The sequence below is a fragment of the Elephas maximus genome, chromosome 4 (assembly GCF_024166365.1).
Source record: "Elephas maximus indicus isolate mEleMax1 chromosome 4, mEleMax1 primary haplotype, whole genome shotgun sequence".
Lineage (NCBI taxonomy): Eukaryota > Metazoa > Chordata > Mammalia > Proboscidea > Elephantidae > Elephas > Elephas maximus.
Genome location: NC_064822.1, coordinates 100,746,823 through 100,756,664, shown reverse-complemented (window position 1 = coordinate 100,756,664; position 9,842 = coordinate 100,746,823).

Sequence of the window (9,842 nt, the reverse complement as noted above, 5' to 3'; positions counted from 1 at the left end):
TCATATTATTAACCTCGTCTTACAGATGAAGAAATTAGAGCGAGGTTAAGTAATTTACCCAAGGTCACTCAGCTTGTTAGTGGCAGAGCTAGACCTCACACATCTGTCCAACTCCAAAGCCCATGCTCTTAACCACCACACAGTACTGCCTCTCAGCTCATTGTGCTTGTGGGGTACCCAGGTCCTGACACTTGTTTCTCTTCATACACCTGCCCAGGCAGTTTGGACACTGGAAAGGACTCAGCCGTATTTCTGTTTCCATTCCTCTCTCTAGAGTACATGAAGCTCTCACCTAGTCAAATACTGTTTAACTGGTTGCCCTACCTAGTCTCTTCTTCCAGTTCATTCTTCAGATGCCTACTAAATTATTTAATTTAACTGATATTAAATACTTGCTCTGAGCAGTGTAATTCCCATATGCCATATTGCCAACAATCTTGGCAGCAGAAGTCCTTCAAACAAAATCTTAAATAAGAATGGCTCTACTCAGCAGGGGTGGATTATCCAGTAGGCTTTCAGATCAGCTGTAGTGAATAATTTCACATTTTTTCACCACATCAAAGATTGTGCTTGGTATGGCTAATAATTGTCTCTCTTCCAATCCCACAGCACCTTCCTATAGAATCAAAGCCTCTTTTCAAATTTATAATCCATGACAGGGGCGGATGACCCAGTAAGCAAGGTAATCTGTAGTGAACAATTTGTGCTTACTTACTGAGAAGTTAATAAGTAAACACAGGTAAGCCCATGCTTACCTTGCTTATTGGATAATCCTCCCCTGGACAGAGAACACCTCCTAAGCCATCCTCTTCCCCAAGCCCCTCAACTCTTCTGCTTTTCAATGCCCTTCAACACATTATTTTTGACTTTAAGCTTCAAATTACCTCTCTGGGAAGCCTTCTCTATTTACCCTTCATTTCCAGGCAGCCACTATATCGTGTTGCTTTCACCTCTGAATACCCTCTTTGCCCTTGGGAGGCCCTCACCTCTCTCAATCTGTTGCTGTTCTTAGTTGCCGTGAAGTTGATTCTGACTCATAGCAACCCTGTGTGCGGAGTAAAACTTCATAGGGTTTTCAAGGCTGTGACCTTTTGGAAGCAGATTTACCAGACCTGTTTTCTGAGGTGCCTCTGGGTGGTTTGAACTACCAACCTTTCAGCGAGTTGTTCAGCACTTAACCGTTTTGCCACCCAGGGACGGACTCCTTCTCTCAATGTAGGCAATATCCAGTTCTCTAGTGTCTTCCAGTCTTGTCCTGTGTGTGAGATTACACTGAAAGGTAGATCTGACCATATCACCAACTCTGCTTAAAAATCATCGTTCACTGTCTCCCCCCAATTATCTGCTAAATAAAATGTAAGCACTTTGCAGACCTCACAGAGCCAGGCATTAACTGACGAGCCTACTTTTCCAATCCCATCTCTTGCCATCTCTTTGCATATCCCATAAGACATACTGAAGCACTCCAAAACCCACACCCATGACTGACAAGTCAATTCCAACACACAGTGACTCTATAGGATAGAGTAGATCTGCCCCCATAAGGTTTCCAAGGCTGTAATCTTCATGGAAGCAGAATGTCACATCTTTCTCCCACAGAGCCACTGGTGGGTTCAAACCACTGACCTTTCAGTTAGTAGCTGAGTGCTTAACCACTGCACCACCAGAAGTCCTTCACTGAAGCAGTAGTAGTTCCCAAAACAAACCGGGCTGGTTCTCTTTTCCATGCCCTCGATGAAGTTTTCCCCTGCCAGCTTCCTCCAGCCACTCCCAGAACTCCTAGTTCTCCAAGACACTGCAGCCGTCAACTCTCCTAGAAAGCCTTCCTTCGTTTCTGTATACTAAAGGCTTCCGAAATTCTCACTTTCTACCTCTATTGTCACATTTACAGCAACGTTTGGAAATTGGGCCTTCGCTATTAGAATGTGAGCTACCCAAGAAGAAGAAACATCTTAATCATTTTCATATTCCTAATACCTGTCTCCTAGTAGTTCCTCAGTCAGCATTTACTAGACTGAACAAACATAGTAACACAGCTTGTGTTCTATTATGATGCATTTCTCATTCATTACTTTGAGGGCCCAAGGAATGTTTAAGTCCAACTTCACTATGTTGTCATGACTTAAAATCAGTGGCACTGTGGTTAAGGGTTATGGCTGCTAACCAAAAGGTCCACAGTTCAAATCCACCAGCTGCGTCTTGGAAACACTGTGAGGTAGTTCTACTCTGTCTTATAGGGTTCCTATGAGTTGGAATCTACTCGATGGCAACTGTTTTTTTTTTTTTTTTTGCATCCATAAAGCCAAAAAAAAAAAAAAAAACCCAAACCCATTGCTGTAGAGTCAATTCAGACTCATAGCGACCCATACGCTACAGTAAATGAATACTTTTCAAGCCTTTGGATTCAATCTTCAAATTCCCAAAAGCCTATAATTACAATGATACGAGGAAGTGGGAACCTAAAACGCTCTGAAGATCAGTTTAGAAACCCCTGGTTGAACCTGGAAGGCATTATGCTGAGTGAAATTAGTCAGTTGCAAAAGGGCAAATATTGTATAAGACCACTATTATAAGAACTTGAGAAATAGTTTAAACTGAGAAGAAAACATTCTTTTGTGGTTATGAGACGGGGGAGGGAAGGAGGGTGGGAGAGGGGGATTCACTAATTAGACAGTAGATAAGAACCACTTTAGGTGAAGGGAAAGACAGCTCACAATACAGGCGAGGTCAGCACAATTGGACTAAACCAAAAGCAGTTTCCTGAATAAACTGAATGCTTCGAAGGCCAGCGTAGCAGGGGCAGGGGTCTGGGGACCATGGTTTCAAGGGACATCTAAGTCATTTGGCATAATAAAATCTATTAAGGAAACATTCTGCTTCCCACTTTGAAGAGTAGCGTCTGCGGTCTTAAATGCTAGCAAGCAGCCATCTGAAATGCATCAATTGGTCTCAACCTACCTGGATCAAAGGAGAATGAAGAACACCAAGGACGCAAGGCGATTCCAAGCCCAAGAGACAGAAAGGGCCACGTGAACCAGAGACTACATGATCCTGAGACCAGAAGACCTAGATGGTGCCCGGCTACAACCGATGACTGCCCTGACAGGGAACACAACAGAGAACCCCTGAGGGAGCAGGAGAGCAGTGGGATGCAGACCCCGAATTCTCATAAAAAGATCAGACTTAATGGTCTGACTGAGACTAGAAGGACCCCGGTGGTCACGGCCCCCAGACTTTCTGTTGGCCCAGGACAGGAACCATTCCTGAAGCCAACTCTTCAGACATGGATTGGACTGGACAATGGGTTGGAGAGGGATGCTGGTGAGGTGCGAGCTTCTTAGATCTGGTGGACCCTTGAGACTATGTTGGCGTCTCCTGCCTGGAGGGGAGATGAGAGGGTGGAGGGGGTTAGAAGCTGGCAAAATGGACACGAAAAGAGAGAGTGGAGGGAGAAAGCGGGCTGCCTCATTAGGAGGAGAGTAATTGGGAGTGTGTAGCAAGGTGTATATGAGTTTTTGTGTGAGACTGACTTGATTTGTAAACTTTCACTTAAAGCACAATAAAAATTACAAAACACAAAACAAAACAAAAAACCCTGGTTGGCTGGCAAAACAGAGGCATTAAAGTCAGTTTAAATTAAGAGCATCTGAATCACTGTGGGGACTCCCCGCCTACTTTGCTGTCTAGGCAACACCAGCAGGCTCCTTAAAGCCACCGCGCTGTGTCCTGCTGCAATACTAAGTCAGGGAGATGAGGGCAGATAGGAGACCTGCAAGTAGGTTCTTCATGATTTTTTTTTTTCCCCCAACCTAAATACTTTGTCATTCTTGTGCCTGGATTAAAATTCTGTCTTATAAATATTATTAGAAAAGTCTACCTCAAGGACTTCCAGGTAGCAAGAGTATTTGAATTTTATGGCAGTTCCTTATTAAATACCAAGAAGCTTCTAATTTTTGCAATTTTTTATTTTCATATAGACAATAATTCCTTATGTATTGTATAGGGTCACTATTAGTTGGAATTGACTTGATCGCAATGGGTTTGATTTTTATTTATACTTGAGCTGTATACTGCTATATGCTGCTATCGCAGTTTGCCCATTTCTTTAGCAATGTTTTGCCCTATGAATCCATACAAAGGAAATAATTGGAAATGTAAAAACATTTGTGCCAAAATGTTTGTCATGGTATCATTTATAAAAAAAAATTGAAAGCTATTGAAACAATATGGTGCATCCATTAAAATTATTAACAACGTATTATGAGAACTTGCTCATTTAATGAAACTTACCATTTTATTAAATGGGCAAGTTCTCATTAAATGTTAAATGGAAACTATAAAACCATGCCTTCACTGTGATCTTAAATGTGTAAAAAAAAAAAAAAAAAAACCTGTTGTCGTCAAGTTGATTTCGACTCATAGTGACCCTATAGAACAGAGTAGAACTGCCCCATAGAGTTTCCAAGGAGCACCTGGTGGATTTGAACTGTCAACCTTTTGGTTAGCAGCTGTAGTAGCGGTTAACCACTAGGCCACCAGGGTTTCCCTCAAGTATGAAGGGGAAAAAAAAGAACAACAGAAATATACACAAATCTTAATTATCGTTATTATCTCTGAGTGGTGATTTAAATTTTTATCCCTACACATTTTCTCACAAACATTTTACAATGACTATTGCCATGTGTAGTTTTATAAACCAAAAAGACCAATAAAGACCACAGTTTTAACCCGGGTATGTTATCTTCTCTGAAAACCATTTGTGAAGAGTTAGAACTTTCCCTATAAACTGTGTATTCTGATTAAAAGAACCCAAGCTAATACTGAAGAAGAAACACTAATTATAGCTGAGATTTATTGAAGCTTTACCACATGCCAGTAATCTCTCTCCTAAACTGCCCCTTGCCAACACCTTTGATTGCCTACATTCAACAGAGCCCATACCATCCATTTCCCACAGTCCTTGCCAGAAATTAGTGCCACCATCAGTCTTAACATCCTGGTTTATGGGCACACCTCTGCATCTGGGGAGGTTAGATTGATCCTGGGAGACGTAAGAGTTAAAGATGAAAATATCTTGTCAGGAGTCTAGCGAAAGCAAGTCAGCTGGTAGGCATTTCTTCTCCTCCCCCCTCCCCATCTAAGGGCCACCTCAGCTACTTTGTTGATTTGTTAAAAGCATTAGACACTAAGGTTCTAAATAAAAATGGACTAAAACAAGGCCTTGAAAAGCCTGGCTCAGCACAGTGTAGAAGGCTCACAGTCTCTTAATCTTCCACAAAACACACCAATGTAACTGTTTCTGACAGAAGACACATAGGTCCTATCCAACCAACACTGTTACTTCAACTATGCCTTCACCAATTTCCTAAGTCGCCTTGCCCCATGACTTTCTCTGACATCTGTCTGGAAAAAACCCAGCCCCATATAACTTTAAATTTCAGCCTTCTCTGCATCTGGATGCCAAACACAGCAGGAAAAAAAAAAAAAAAAAAAAAATTCATGCTCTCTAACCTCAACCTGGCCCTCAATTCTGTCCAGAAATTCTATATTTGCCTAGTTGTCTGACCTTCTTGATCTCCACAGTGACTTTCTAATCCTTCTTCATTCTCCTCACATTCCAACCCCTCACCTGTCCCTGCTCTTAGCGATGATCTCAGTCAGCACTTCATAAAAACAAAAGAGGAGTTAAAAACTCCTCAGCTTACCAAATCTATGTACTCAATGCTAGATACACATTAAAACTACCTGAGGGTCCCTTACGAATATAGATGCAAAATCTTCAACAAGATGCTAGCAAATCGAATCCAACAACGTATTAAAAGATTATACACCATGACCAATTGGATTTATCCCAGGAATGCAAGAATGGTTCAATGTAAGAAAAGCAATCAATATGATACAACACATTACTAGAACAAAAGAAAAAATAAAACACATGATCATCTCAACTGATGCAGAAAAGACATTTGACAAAATCTAACACCCATACGAGATGGATTGACACAGTGGCTGCAACGATGGGCTCAAGCATAGCGATTTTGAGGATGGTGCAGGACTGCACAGTGCTTCGTTCTGTTGTACACAGGGTCACTAGGAGTTGAAATCGACTTGACAGCACCTAACAACAACAACAACACCCATTCATGATAAAAACACTCAGCCAACTAAGAATAGAAGGGAAATTCATCAACACGATAAAGGTCGTTATGAAAAACCCACTGCTAACATCATACTCAATGGTGAAAGACTGAAACCTATCCCCTTAAAATCAGGAACAAGACAAGGATACCTACTTTTGTCACTGCTGGATCACTTTCATTGTACTTGGAAGTTCTAGCCAAAGCAGTAAGTTAAGAAAAAGAAATAAGTCATACAAATCAGAAAGGAAGAAGTAAAACCTGTGTCTATTTGCAGATGACATGATCCTACATATAGAAAATTCCAAAGAATCCACAAGAAAGCTAATAGAGTTAAGATACAAATCAGCAAACGTGAAGGGTACAAGATCAATGTAAAAATCAGTTACGTTTCTATACACCAGCAATAAATAACCTGAAAGGGAAATTAAGACAATTTCATTTATAATAGCATCTAAAAGAATAAAACGCCCATGAATAAATTTATCCAAGATGACGAAAAACTTGTACACTGTAAACTATAAAACATTGCTGAAAGAAATTAAAGGAAGACCTAAATAAACAGAGATTACTTCTGAAAAAAAAAAAAAATCGGCCATTGAAAACCCTACGGAGTACAGTTCTACTCTGATACATAAGCGGTGTCCATGAGCTGGAGTCCACTCAATGGCAACTGGTAAATAAATGGAAAGACATTCCTTGTTGACAGATTGGAAGACTTAATATTGTTAAGATGTCAATAATACCCAAAGTGATCTATAGATTCAATGCAATCCCTATCAAAATTCCAACAGCGTTTTTTTTTTTTTTTTTTTTTTTGCAGAAATGGAAAAGCTGATCCTCAAATTCATATACAATTGCAAAGGGCCCCAAATACCCAAAACAATCTTGGAAAAAGCAGAACAAAGTAACAGGACTTGTACTTCCCAATTCCAAAATGTACTATAAAGCTACAGTAATCAAAACACTGTGGTACTATTATAAGGCTAGACATACAGATCAATGGAATAGATTTTGACTAGAAGTAGTCAAATCACTACCATTTCTTCATCCCTTTCTCTCAATCCATCCCAGTGGAAAAAAAGAAATCCTTGCATTTGGCTAGAAAAAAAAAAATTTACTGAAAAAACAATCATGCATTTATAAACTGTGCTTGTCTGGAACCAAAAACACAGTATAAGTCAACAAATAAGCAAGTACCTAGTATGTGCAAGATAGGAAAATTGTGCAGAAATTTAAAATTGTTCTTTCTGTATTAGATTGTGCCAGTTTTCAGGTCCATTCTTTCAAAAGCAAGTTTTTTTTTGTTTTTTTTTTTTACCTATGGCAATTTTTATCTAAAGCAATTTCATTTTCAAAGGTTGCACAACTCAGAAAATTGCCTATTTCCAGGCAACTGCCTTGGAAGAATGAATTTGTGGAAAAGATCAACCTGAAAACTAGTGTCATGTTTCACAAGTTAGCTGCATCGTACTGGGTAATTCAAATCAAGGTTTCTCTTAAAAGGCTCAAAGTTTTCCCCATCAGTTTAGGGCGTTATGTGCAACCCAGGAATTCGGGAACCCCTCTCACCAAATGTGTTACCTAAACCAATTGGTGGTTGATTTCCAGACAACACTTTGTAGAGCCCTTTGGGTTCCCTTTTCTTCGGTGTCCTGGGCTGTTCCTCTTTAACAACATCTGTGCTTCCCTGAAATTCCATGTCAAATGTTTTCTGCTTGTGCATTTTTCTGCTTGTTTTTAGCTTTAATCTATTACTAATCCTGTGCGCTAGTTAATCTATAACCTACCCTACTCCCTGAATGAAGTGTCTCCAAATTCAAACACTCTCTAATGGCTACTGAGTCTGTCAAATTTTTGTCAGCACTTAGTCCCTTATTAAAAGGCAGCTTTCCTTCTCTGCAAAGTCTTTCCTACTTCCACTTCCCCACCCATCAATCAAGTAAAGCCCCTCACATTACTGACTCCCAAAATACAGCTTATAATTCTCTTATGGTACTTCTTTTATGTTTTACCCTAAGTGGGTAGGTAATATTTGTGTATCTGCCCTAACCTCAAAGCAGGATTGTCTCCCTAACTTTTGGGTACTCCATCGACACTGTCAGTTAACAAGTTTTAAGGGAAGTATAAAGAGGAGAAAAAAGATCCTATTAATATCCTAAAACTGTTGAGGAGGGATGACTCCTTCACAGAGAGTCAGCTAACAACTGTCAGAACTATATAGCGGAATGGGTAGTTGTTGATTTTAAACTGTGGTTTCAGTTGACTATGAACATTGGTCTTAGAGAATTCCCTTTGTTTAGGGAATTCCCGTAAAGTTCTTCTGGTTCTAAAAAGTTAATCAGAGCGATGCTAAATTAATGAAATACTTGGAAAACAAATCTGAGGAATTATGAAAAAGCTTTAAAAGGACAACAAAATGTATAGGAACAATGTAGCAAATGTTTTTCAAACTTTGTATAAAAAACAGATGTTTGTATGTATATAGTAGCAGGTTGCTGGCCTTGACTCTGACTCTCTATGGAAAGAATTCTCCTCTATGTGTGTTGGTTATGGAAACCCTGCTGGCATAGCAGATAAGAGCTACCACTGCTAACCGTAAAGGTCAGCAATTCGAATCCACCAGGCGCTCCTTGGAAACCCTGTAGCACAGTTCTACTCATTCCTTAGGGTTACTGTGAGTCAGAATTGACTCGATGGCAACAGGCTTTTTTTTCTTTTTTAAATGTGTGTTGGCTAAAAAACAAACAAACCAAACCTGTTACCCCTAAGTTGATTCTGACTCATAGCAGTTCTACTCTGACCTATAGGTCATACGGTTTTCAGGGAGCAGCTGGTGGATTCAAACTGCCCACCTTTTGTTTAGCAGCCCTACCTCTCAACCACTGCACCAACAGGGCACCGTTGGTTAAATAGGTCCACTTAATTATCATATGACCTTGGTCGAGGTACTTAACTATCCTAAGCCTCTTTTCCCCACTTGTAAAATAACATTAGCCATTACATTGAGTTTTTGTGATGATGGAGACAATACATGTAAAATGCTTAGCATTGACAGTAAGTGTTTAGCAAATGTTAGTCATTCAGTTAAAGTGGCATACTACAAGCCTGGAGACAACTTAAACGTCCATCAGGATGGGGTCTAGTTAAATATACTCCAGAACGGTAAAGAATGAGAGAGTTCTTTACTTAGTTATGGGAAGATCTTAAGACATTCAAAGTGCAGCACCACGTTATGGTATGACATATTTTGTGTAAATAAGGGAGAAAATAAGATACTCATGCTTGCTTGTATACAATAAACACTGGAGGTGTACTCAAGAAACCAAGAACAGTGGCCATGTGGCAGTGCGGTGGGAGTGAGACTTACTGAATATTTTTTAAAAACTTATTGATTCTTGAATCAAGTGAGTGCATTACTTATTCACAAGAATTTTTAAAAAGGCACTTTATCTTTTGAATACATGTATCCAATTGTATTTCAGGTGGAAATTCCCAGGAACTAGGATTTAATAATAGTTTTTTCTCTTAATATTTAAGTGTAGTATTTAATTTTTTTCTTTTCTAGAGTATGTTTAATAATGTAAAATGTTAACAAGCTATGAAATCTGTAAAAATAAACACATACATATATGTAACTTCATTGTTGTTGAGTCCACCTCGACTGATAGCAACCCTTAAGTACAGAGTAGAACTGCCCCCATA